The 10356-nt window shown below is 37.0% G+C and overlaps 1 protein-coding gene across 1 annotated transcript in view; it reads left to right on the forward strand.

Annotated features, from left to right (window-relative positions):
* The first annotated feature begins 3463 nt into the window (after nucleotides 1–3463).
* The window catches only part of chd6 (chromodomain helicase DNA binding protein 6), a 96882-nt gene continuing 89989 nt past the window's right edge, over nucleotides 3464–10356 (forward strand). The window contains exon 1 of the mRNA XM_013915025.1: nucleotides 3464–4453. The gene's annotated coding sequence lies outside the window, so the exon portion shown is untranslated. The remainder of the gene's footprint in view (nucleotides 4454–10356) is intronic.

The raw sequence follows: 10356 nt of genomic DNA on the forward strand, positions 1-10356 counted from the left end.
GTGTGAAAGGATTGTGTGTTTAGAATCTATATGTTTTTCAGTAAAACAGGTCATAAATATTTGAACAAGACATTGCGAGCGTTGTATTGTTTCTACTTGTGGCACCACAGGACAAGTGCAATTTAATTCCATTATATTCAAGAGACAGCAGATAATACTACAGAGGACAAAGGAAAAATAGATACATTTGTCTGCAGGCAAAAAGTACCAAAACCTTGAATTTAAAGACTAACATGAAAATTTTAAATCCATGACTTAATTAAAATCAAATTTTTGCTGGGCTACAATATACTTGTTTTTTGGGGTCTTTTTCAGGATTTACCCAATAATCAACTTAAAACACCAAGTATGACTCACACACATACACACCATCTGTACCGGTATATATGGAGGTAAAGTATAAGGTACAGCAAAGACAAATGTTATGTAAAGCTTTACTGTGCACGTAAATATTAGCATGATATATACATGCCTCGTAAAACATGACCTTTTTCACATTGTCGTGTTTGACTATTAAATATCTGCCATTCCTTCTGTTGATTGGGCATTGACTCCCACGACTCATCATCGAGTGACGCCACTGACTCGCCATGCAGTTTTTGGACGTCGCATTTTAGGATAAATTCAGATCGCTTGGAACTCCGGCTGAGTAGGTACTAAACAAGTATCTGGTACCAGGTACTATCACATAATAGAGAACCTTAAAAAACGAGTGAAATGGAGCAGAGCCATGTAGGCATGCATGGAAAAGTGATATTAGTCATCTGACATCTGAAACAGAATGAGCAACTTTCTAAAAGTGAAAAACAAGTTAATCCTTGTGTTGCACCAGTTATTTTTTTCATGATGGTGTGACACTGGGCTCTTCCACTGAGCTTTCTATATTAAAAGTCTACATTTCTTACAACAAATTTTAATTATGTTGCCTATTTCTTGTCAAGCTCTTTATTACATTTTCCTACACATAAAGTTTGCTTGAATCTTAAATATACATTTAAAGTATGAATGTAATGTTAAGGTTAAGGTAATGCTTAGATTTGTATGCTGGGATTATCATCACATGTACCATAAAGAAAAGGATTATCAACAACAAACAAAATGCTACAAAACATTATTATTTCCACAACTGAGACTGTTATTTTGCTTGTTTTAGAATTCATTTTAAAATTTTATTGCTTGCTTTTAAAGTCTTAAATGGCCTGGCTCCGTCTTACCTGTCAGACCTTTTACACCAATACACTCCACAAAGATCTCTCAGATCATCTGACCAGTCACTCCTTGCTGTCCCCATGTCGAGACTGAAACACCGAGGGGACCGAGCTTTCGCTGTTGTGGCCCCCAAACTATGGAACAAACTGCCCCTCCATATCAGGCTGACCCCAACACTTGAAATGTTTAAATCACTTTTAAAGACACACTTTTTTTCAAAGGCTTTCTAGGAGTATTATCAGAGTCAGTTTGTAGTCGGTTTTTTAGTCAGCTGTTGATCATTCTTAATCTTTCTACCTTGTTAATCTTACCGTATTCATTGTATATCTTATTGTTTATTCTACTCATGTTGTGATATTTAATATATACACTGATTTATTTTTATCTTTTTTAATTATATATTTATTTTGTTAATTGATTTCATTGTATGCTTAAAGTATGGTTTTTAACTGCTATCTCTGTTTTATTATTGGAAAGCACTTTGGTCAACTTTGTTGTTTTTAAAAGTGCTATATAAATAAAGTTGGATTGGATTGGATTGTTTGTTTTGCTTTAAATAAACAGTTTCTGTTATAGTTGGTCTTTTTAGTGTGATAAGAAAAAAAATAAGTAAGGGGAAAATAAGTATTTAAAAAACTGCAACAAACCGAAAATGTGCCAGAGATGAAAGGGGGGAAAAAGTTGAGTCAGGCTGTGTTGTGATGTAAAATCCCTCAGAGGGGTGTATTTCAATAACATTTCAACTGTTTCCTCTATTTATCTCTGTTCTTCCAATGCAACAGACAGTACATGTGAGCTTGCTTGGCTGTAGCAAACAATTCATTTTAAGAGGCGAAATTATATTAAAAGCTGCTTTGTGGATGATGTGATGATGTCTAATTTAGTAGCAGATACCAGTGATGCAGAAAAACGTCTCCATTCATTTTAATGATGTCAACACTGCTCACCACTGTGAGATTTTTCTTCCAGGAGGGTCTCCAAGGAGTGTACCTGCAACAGTGTTAACCTCACTTACTGTACAGAGGTTGTAAAGTATGCAACAGAGAAAATACTTTAAGCTGTTATCTCAGTAACATCAGGCATTTAACTCAGACAAAACAGCACTTTGTTTTTGGCGTGTCAAAGGTGCTGCAGACAAGATGATTTTGCATCTCAGCACCTTCACATTTAAAGAAGAAAAAAGCGTTTGAAAATTTTAAATCTCAGCACTCAGAAATTCTGTGATGCTCATGAAGCACTATCATTATCATTATATGCTTGCTGCTACACTTTAATTAAAAAAAACATTAATTGCATTCAAGAACTTGTAATTTCAACTCAAGCAGATTTGTCTCGCAAAGGCAGAATAACACAGGTCTGGTTTCTCACTGAAAATATCATCGAGAACAATGGTGAATTAGTGTTTGTTAATAAAAGTAAGAATATTTGACTTTTTAACTAAACTATTTTTAACTTTTGGCAAAGTAGGGTCCAGCTCAGGGTATTTCAGAAGCTTTCACCCATGTCCTCATCGTAAAATTCAAGTTTTTAGACTTGTCTCCTCACACGCAATGTTAAGATCTTGTCAGTGAAGTTAAAGGTTTTGAACTCAATACATCTGCATGTTCATTCATAGCAACCTGGACTAACATTAAGTGTGAAGTTTTAAAAAGCACATTTATATAAATTATAATTCAAAGGACGGTCTTACAGAATGTCTGACTGCACTGCAAAGTATTCAGTGTATGATTACAGCATTACTGAACCATTGTTTTGTCATATATAGACATGGAGACACAGTGGTCTGGTATAATGAAGGAAAAATCCAGTGTTTCAACGCAGAATTTATGCACTTACATTTAACCAATACTCAAATCTTCTATTGCCCAACTGTGAATGTGTGTACTTTATACACCCACCATCCACCCCACCCATCTCCAGCTCCATTTCATCAAAAAAAGATAAAAAAGAAAAGATAAAATAACGAGTGCTCTTGAATATAAACTATTAATCAATTATGTGTGCACCTAAAAATAAATGGTAAAGCAATTTATTTTTTAATTCATCTTAATAAGTCAAGTTTGAACAACAGAGTTCAGAGGAAAGTTCAGGATTATAGCACAACTATAGATGGCAGTAATTTGACAAGAAATATGTTGATATTTGTAAATGTAACTTTGATACAATATGGGATTTTAAATGTTCAAAATTAGGTTTGATACATACGGTTTCATTATTAAAAGGAAGGAAAAAACATAAACACATTTGTCTAGATAATTGTTTTATTGTTTGTTTAAAAGCAAGTTTAAAAATGTGTTTGAGGTAAACTGTTAATACGTACAAATAGTTTATTCCCCAACACCTCTGCTTGAAATACTGATGAAAATGTAGATGCTATAGTGCACATGTAACAATAATGGACTCAAACATATTTACACACAGTAACTATAACTATAACAGAATCAGCACAGGGAATCTTTTTTTTTTTTTTTTTTTTAGCTTTTAAGCCACCTAGGATGAGTAAGTAAAGGGTCAGTGATAATCAATAATGAAGATTGCGTAGTATGGTTGAAAGTTAAAGAAAAAAAGAGTTTAAGATGGGGTCATAGTATTTTGAACAAAGTCAAACTTTAAGTCCCAAATGTCAACATGTGACTATAAATTTGTGATGTGTCTCTTTGAAGTCAGAAGTTCCTGACACACACAGCTACAAGGGATTGAATAGGCTCTGAATAAAAGTTTATTGTGTATCATAAAAAGCGTGTTTAGCTGGAGAATAATGGAAGAAGGTAACGGGCTGGTGATGCTAAAAGTCAGCGCACTCCAGGTGAAGCTGGAAACAAAGAGAGGTTCCAAGTCTTCTCAGAAGACACACTCGGATCAGCCTTCTAGCGAAACAGATCCCTAAAAAGGCAAAAGTTAACATCTGATACATCCTGCATCTCACAAACAGCAATTTAAGTCCAGCAACGAAGCTCAACATCCGGGAAACGCAACCCGATCTGCAAAAGACGTGGAATGTCTTATTTCTTTTCTTCCGCCCTTCAAACCCGGTAATGATGGAGGAGTAAAAAGCGACATGATTGGTGGATGCAGCCAGCAGAGGAGAAATGTAAACCCCTTCGTTTTGTTGCATCGGGGGGGTTGAAAACTGAACGCTCCCCTCTTGTTTTTTTCATTCCTTCAATGACAGCAGCAGGAGGCAGCCGGTCGGTGCGGTGGGAAGCTTCTCCCGGTACGAGAAGGATTTCCCGGCAAATCTGCGGTAAGGACAACAACACAACACCACCACCACCTAAAAAAAAAGCAAGAGGCAGTGGGCATGAGGCTGACATCTATGCGAATCAGCAGGAAGGGTGGAAAATACACACAATACACAATGGTGTTGCCTGGGGCTGCCGCGATAGCTCTCAGACAAACCCGGGAGAGAGTGGCTCGTTTTTGCTTGCTTGACAGCTGCGGGGCCAATGGAAATATGCATGGAGCCAGCTGCGCTAGGCTGCAGCCAATGGAAAAATGTGAAACGCTGAGCTGCTACTGGATCAAAGTGGTAAGGTTAGGCTGGCTGCAGCAGCCACACCGCCGCCGCTGCTGCTAAACTTCCACCAAATAAAATGCTGTTTGTGTTTTGGCTGCTGCAGTGGCCATTTTAGGTAAGAAGCGCCCTTTGACTTAGGATGCGGCTTGTCTTTGTGAACGTGCGTGCGCGTGGCTGTGTCTAGACTGGCAGTGCAGAACTCCAGCATCCAGACTGAATGAACTCCGTGGAGCTGGTAGCTTTATGTGGATTAAATAGATATTGCGTGGAGTTCCTCTATTCTCCCTCCCTCCTCCTCCTCCTCCCTCTTCCCTTCTCTCCTCCCTCCTCCCTCCTCTCCTCCTCACCCTCCCCTCCTCTCCTCTCCCCTCCCCTCCCCTCCTCATCTCTCTCTCCCTCTCTCTCTCTCCCCTCCCTCCTCTGCCTGCTAATTTTTTATGCATTTTTCTAAACTGTCATGGCGATTTTGTGTCCTTGGAAATAAAAAGCGCCAGTGTTTTTCGGGCTAACCGGGGGGATGTCTCGCCGGTGAGAGCGTGTGTCCGGTGTCCGGAGCAGGTGAGCAGCTCGCTGGGGAGGTTTTTTCGGTGGAGAGATGTCCCCGAGAAGGAGTTTTAGAGGCTCTCCACACGTGTAAGGAGAGGGCTGTTATAATGTATTTACAACAGCGATGCAGTGACATTACAGAGCTAGCGGAGAAAGCTAGCGCGGTAGCTACGGGGGCTAACATGAAATGGGACACAGTGTATCCTTTTCTCTGTCGGTGTGTCCGGTGTGTGTTTTGTGCTTTTCGCCCCAAGTCGGCTTTTTACTCGCCGGGAACTTATTTTTTTCCCTCCTAGCTAGCCCTCCCAACTTGTGGCAATCCAGTGCCTTGCAACATTCATGCTAGCTGTGCGCTAGCCTATGCGTCTGCTAGCATTCATTATAGCCAAAACCTCAAAGAGCTTTGATAAAAGCTAGTTTGTTAGCCTCATAGCCCCTTATGAAACATTTGTAGCTATAACAGCCAGGTGTGTATTCGGGGACATAATGAGTCATGCAAGCACACTGAGTCATTAAGTGAAAGTGTTGTCCCTAAATCCCTACATTTTCACCTGGCCAGGTGCACAGACAAAGGGTACTAAAAGATAATCCCTATTACAATGACTTGGAGATTAATAGTGTTGCAAAGAATGTTTATGTGTAGGATAAGTGGAAACTCTTAAATTGTTTTTACCCAATCTGTTCTGACTCTACTGTCCAGTCTGGAAGACTAAGGTTGTGAATGTGGCTTGTGGTGTAGAGTGCTTTGAGTGGTCAGTAAGACTAGAAAAGACTTCTATAAATGCAAGTCCAGCATATGTACAGGATGTTTTCCCTTACCAGTTGGTATGGTGTAAGGCTGGAAGTAGTCCTTTGTATTTGACATAAATAACTGCTCCTATCTGTTGCTAGGAATGCATTTAGTTTAATTCAGTCAGTTTGTGAGAGCTGAAAAGTTGCATTGTCAATTCTCAGGATTTTCTTTGGTGGTTTGCAGTATGACTCACTTTGGTCACCAGGAGGCATGGTGACCCAGTATTTGCATGTTGGCCTTGTTTTGGTGTGCTACAGCCAAAAGATAAAGGATGCATGTCTTTTGACTGTGGGAGGAAAAAGACATGTAGGCTATTTGAAAACTCTGGCCTGAATGCGCCTGTCTGCCTACTTGTACACCTATCCTGGACAAGTAGACAGGCTTTTTAATTTTGACTTGCAGAACTGCCGCGTTTCTTTAACTCCATCATTGAGAAAGCAGAGGGAATGAAAAAAACTTTTCTTTTCTCTTTTCCCCTTTTCTCAGTTGTTGAGACAGCTGACAGTTCAAGCAGTGTACATTTGTGTACACTGTAGTACACAAAGCTCAACTTAATTACATAAATTTATATAAATAGTTAAGAATCTTCTGTGCTATTATTCTCATACCGATGCCGGATGTTGACTCCATGGGAATTTTTACAGCTGCTGACATCAGTTGGCACCGAGGTCAGAATAACTGAAAGTTGAATAGTAGTATTGAACATCTTTCCTTCCTGTTAGATCACACCATTACCTTGCTAATGGTTATTTTTAGATTTATTTATTTGTGACCAAAAATTGACAGTCTTTAAACAGATATTGCTTTGTCATAGAAAAAAAATATTAACTTAAAAAAATGTTAGTTAAGGTAACAGGCAGACAGTTCTCACAAGGAAAGCTCTAAAAGAGCCACCTGTTGTAGAGAACTGCATGCTCAGTGTTAGAACATATTCTGCAAGAGCTTTTTCTCCATCTAAACCAAATAAAAGTGCGTTCGTCTACTTCAGTGATCAGAAAAACCTGAACCATTGTATTATTTAATAATAAATCCAGATATGTACTGATAATCTGTGACCTTTCCATTCCCTCTCCACTTTATTAGGCACACCTACACAGTTTAATGTAATACTGTGCCACACATTCTGTATTCTGAAGATTTTAATGCTCATTTTTTTTTGTTCACATTCAGAGTGGTGTCAGTTCAACTATAAATCAACTGTTTAGTAGTGATTTTACATTGTATTGCATTCCAACATATTGTTTTTAATCTGTTTAACAAATGACACAAACACAGCTCAGTGTAACAAGACTAAGAGGTTTCCTGCCAAATAAAGCTCCAGAAATTGACATTTTCTTGAAATAATATCTCTGTGACGGTATCAGTTAAAACTTTTGTTTTTATAACATGTAAATAAAAGAGAGATTGCAATGATTTGTAAATTATTTAATATGTGTTTGTGTGAAAATAAACCAAAGGCAGATGATCAAATACTGAAACTGTAAATTCTTATTTGTAATAAATTTGATGCAAATAAGACATTTAATAAAATGTTCGAACAGGGAAAACTATAGATTGTTTTTAAATGCGCCCCCCCCCAAACCTATTTTACATATTATCAGAAAATTCTGAGAAATCTCTGTACACAGGGTCTAATACAGAGAACCAGTATTGAATGCTTGTGATCTACTGGCCCTTGGGCAACGCAGCATTAAAAACGGAAACTAGTGCATGTGCTTAGGAACATCTCTGAGAACCACAGGATTTTTGCTCAATGTACAAATGCAAGTTTCAACTGTAACATGCAGGAAAACGTATACATAAACAAGATCCAGGACCCCTGTCACCATCTTTGGGTTCAGTTGGGATGGACTTAAGTAAAGTGGAAACTGGCCTGCTCTCTAACCAGTTAAAATTGCTAATCCTTTTTTGGAAATCATGGAAACGGAATCCTTCATTAGCCTGGACCTGTAGTTAAGGGGAAGAAGAAAAAAAACAAAACAGGCGTGCCACAGCAGACTGTCAGCAGCCCAGAGGTGTTTGTTTGTGTTTTTTTTTTTTTTTTTTTTTTTTTTTTGCATTAACTGGCTTGACAAAAACTATTGCTCTTCTCTGTTAAGCCAGGCTTTCTGCTTCAGGATCTCGGCATGTTCACATTAAAAAGGGGCATTTCACGCTCTTCCGCAAACAAATGATCCCTATGAGTGTCGCCTGCTCCAATCAGATGTGATCAGTTGATGATGATAAAATGGTGAATCTAAAAAGTCTAAATCTGTTAACGATAAAGAACACAGTGAACATAACAATAGAATGCAAAACTGTTACAGTTAACAGTACAATTACATTAAGGCTGCTGAAAATCATTAACCTTGGAATATAACATTCAGTACACTCTTTGTTTATTTCTAACATAAAAGCTGTACTTTAGATATCTGAAACTGTAAACGGGATTCATTTAAAGTTTCATAATTATTATTAATATGCTGACTATTAGCTGATTAAAGTAAAATTAATTTTATTGATACAATATGCATTCTTACTGTGAGGTCTTTGTTTTGTAGCTCCAATTCTAGCAATATAAAAGTGGCTTGGCAGCAGGTTAGAATCAAATATAAAAATATGTATACATTTTCCATATTACCAAATACATGCACATTCCAAATGACAATATGATAAACAGTTTGAGCTGCTCTAACTTTACAGCTTGGCTTTTTTGTGCTTTTTAGTAAGTTACAGCTTAAAAAGCTTGGAAAGAAAAGCATCTGGACTTCTTTAGACTACGCAGACTACGATGACCTGGATGACTGAGAATCTTCACAGACATGCAGCTTAAGAACTTCCACATATAAAATGTATTTGCCCTGCAAACAAGCTGAATTGCACTTAAAACATGCTATACATAAAAGAATCAGTAAAAATGTGGTGCAGCTAGTCAATTATTAAACCGAAACTCTGGATATAACCTGCGCCGGTTATTTGTTCAGCATAATTTACCATGGTGATATAGCAAAGTTAAACGAGAGTCTCCTTTGTGACACACAAAACTCAGACTTTAAGTTTTTTATTGCTATCCATTAATCTTGCTTCATAGTACGCTCCTCAGATCTGGCTCACAATAAAAACAGTTAGATTTTTATGAAATGAAAAATATGAAAGTGAAGGCACAAACTGTTTATCTGCTGAAATCCTGTATCAATCAAGAATGAAATACTCACTTTTAAAACTATATAATTTTCCAAAGGGAATATGGTTAACAGAGGTGATGTAACACAGTAGCAAAAAACATTCGCTTCTAACTTTTCTGAAGTGTTGCTGACCTCAAATTTGGATGCATTTTCAAAAATGCTTCTTAGAACATTTGATATGATGTCTTTGTGTTGTTATCTATTAAATATCGGGTTTAAATAATTTATAAATCATTGTATTATGTTTTTATTTATATTTATTTAAACTTTAAATTCATTTATTTTAAAAGTACACATTTATTTATTTAAACAGTACTCTTTAACCTGTTTAACTTTTATTTACACAGTATCAAGTTCTGTGAAATGGTGATTATAAAGAGCTTTGGTACTGGAATAAACTTAGAGTTGGTGCAGATACAGTCATTGGTTACTTCATTAGGCACAAACTCCACCTTGGAACTAATATTGATCTCACCAACACAACTCTTTGTCTAACATATAATTTAATACAATTTATGCAGTTTCTTAATAATTATATTTTGGTAGGAGGTTTTGTGTTCAAGCTCAGCCTGAACAGTAAACAACTAATTATAATATTTTTTAAAGGTGGTTTGACTTATAAAGGAAAAAAAAACATACAATTTCAAATGCCCTTCCGTCATACTGTATAGATGTCTGTCGATGTTAGTCAAACTCCAGCTGTAGAAAGCAACTTTCTTCCCTTTCTTTGTATGAAGAGTTACGTTAATGCCAACCCTGGCCTTGGGTATTCATCCTGTGTGCTGTTAAACCATAGATCGTATGAGAGATGGAAATCGCTTTTTAAGAAATTAAGATAGCCACTACAGTGACCATCAAAACGATGAAAAAATATTGCCATGAACAGTTTATTTTGCGACGCCACGAAACAAACAATAGCATAAAATGAAACAATAGATATTTTTATATCGTCATCCGATATATATCATTATATCGAACAGCCCTATTCCACAACATCAGTAAACTCAGTCGGGGGTATAAGTAGAGCTGGGCGATATAACGAAATGTATTGCGAAATAACTTTTTCTCGATAGAAAAATTAAACTATTGCAATAGACCTCACCGCTCTTGTCCTCTTTAAAAAAAAA

Source organism: Pundamilia nyererei, unplaced genomic scaffold (assembly GCF_000239375.1).
Source record: "Pundamilia nyererei isolate P.nyererei 1_Seehausen unplaced genomic scaffold, PunNye1.0 scaffold00246, whole genome shotgun sequence".
Taxonomy (NCBI): domain Eukaryota; kingdom Metazoa; phylum Chordata; class Actinopteri; order Cichliformes; family Cichlidae; genus Pundamilia; species Pundamilia nyererei.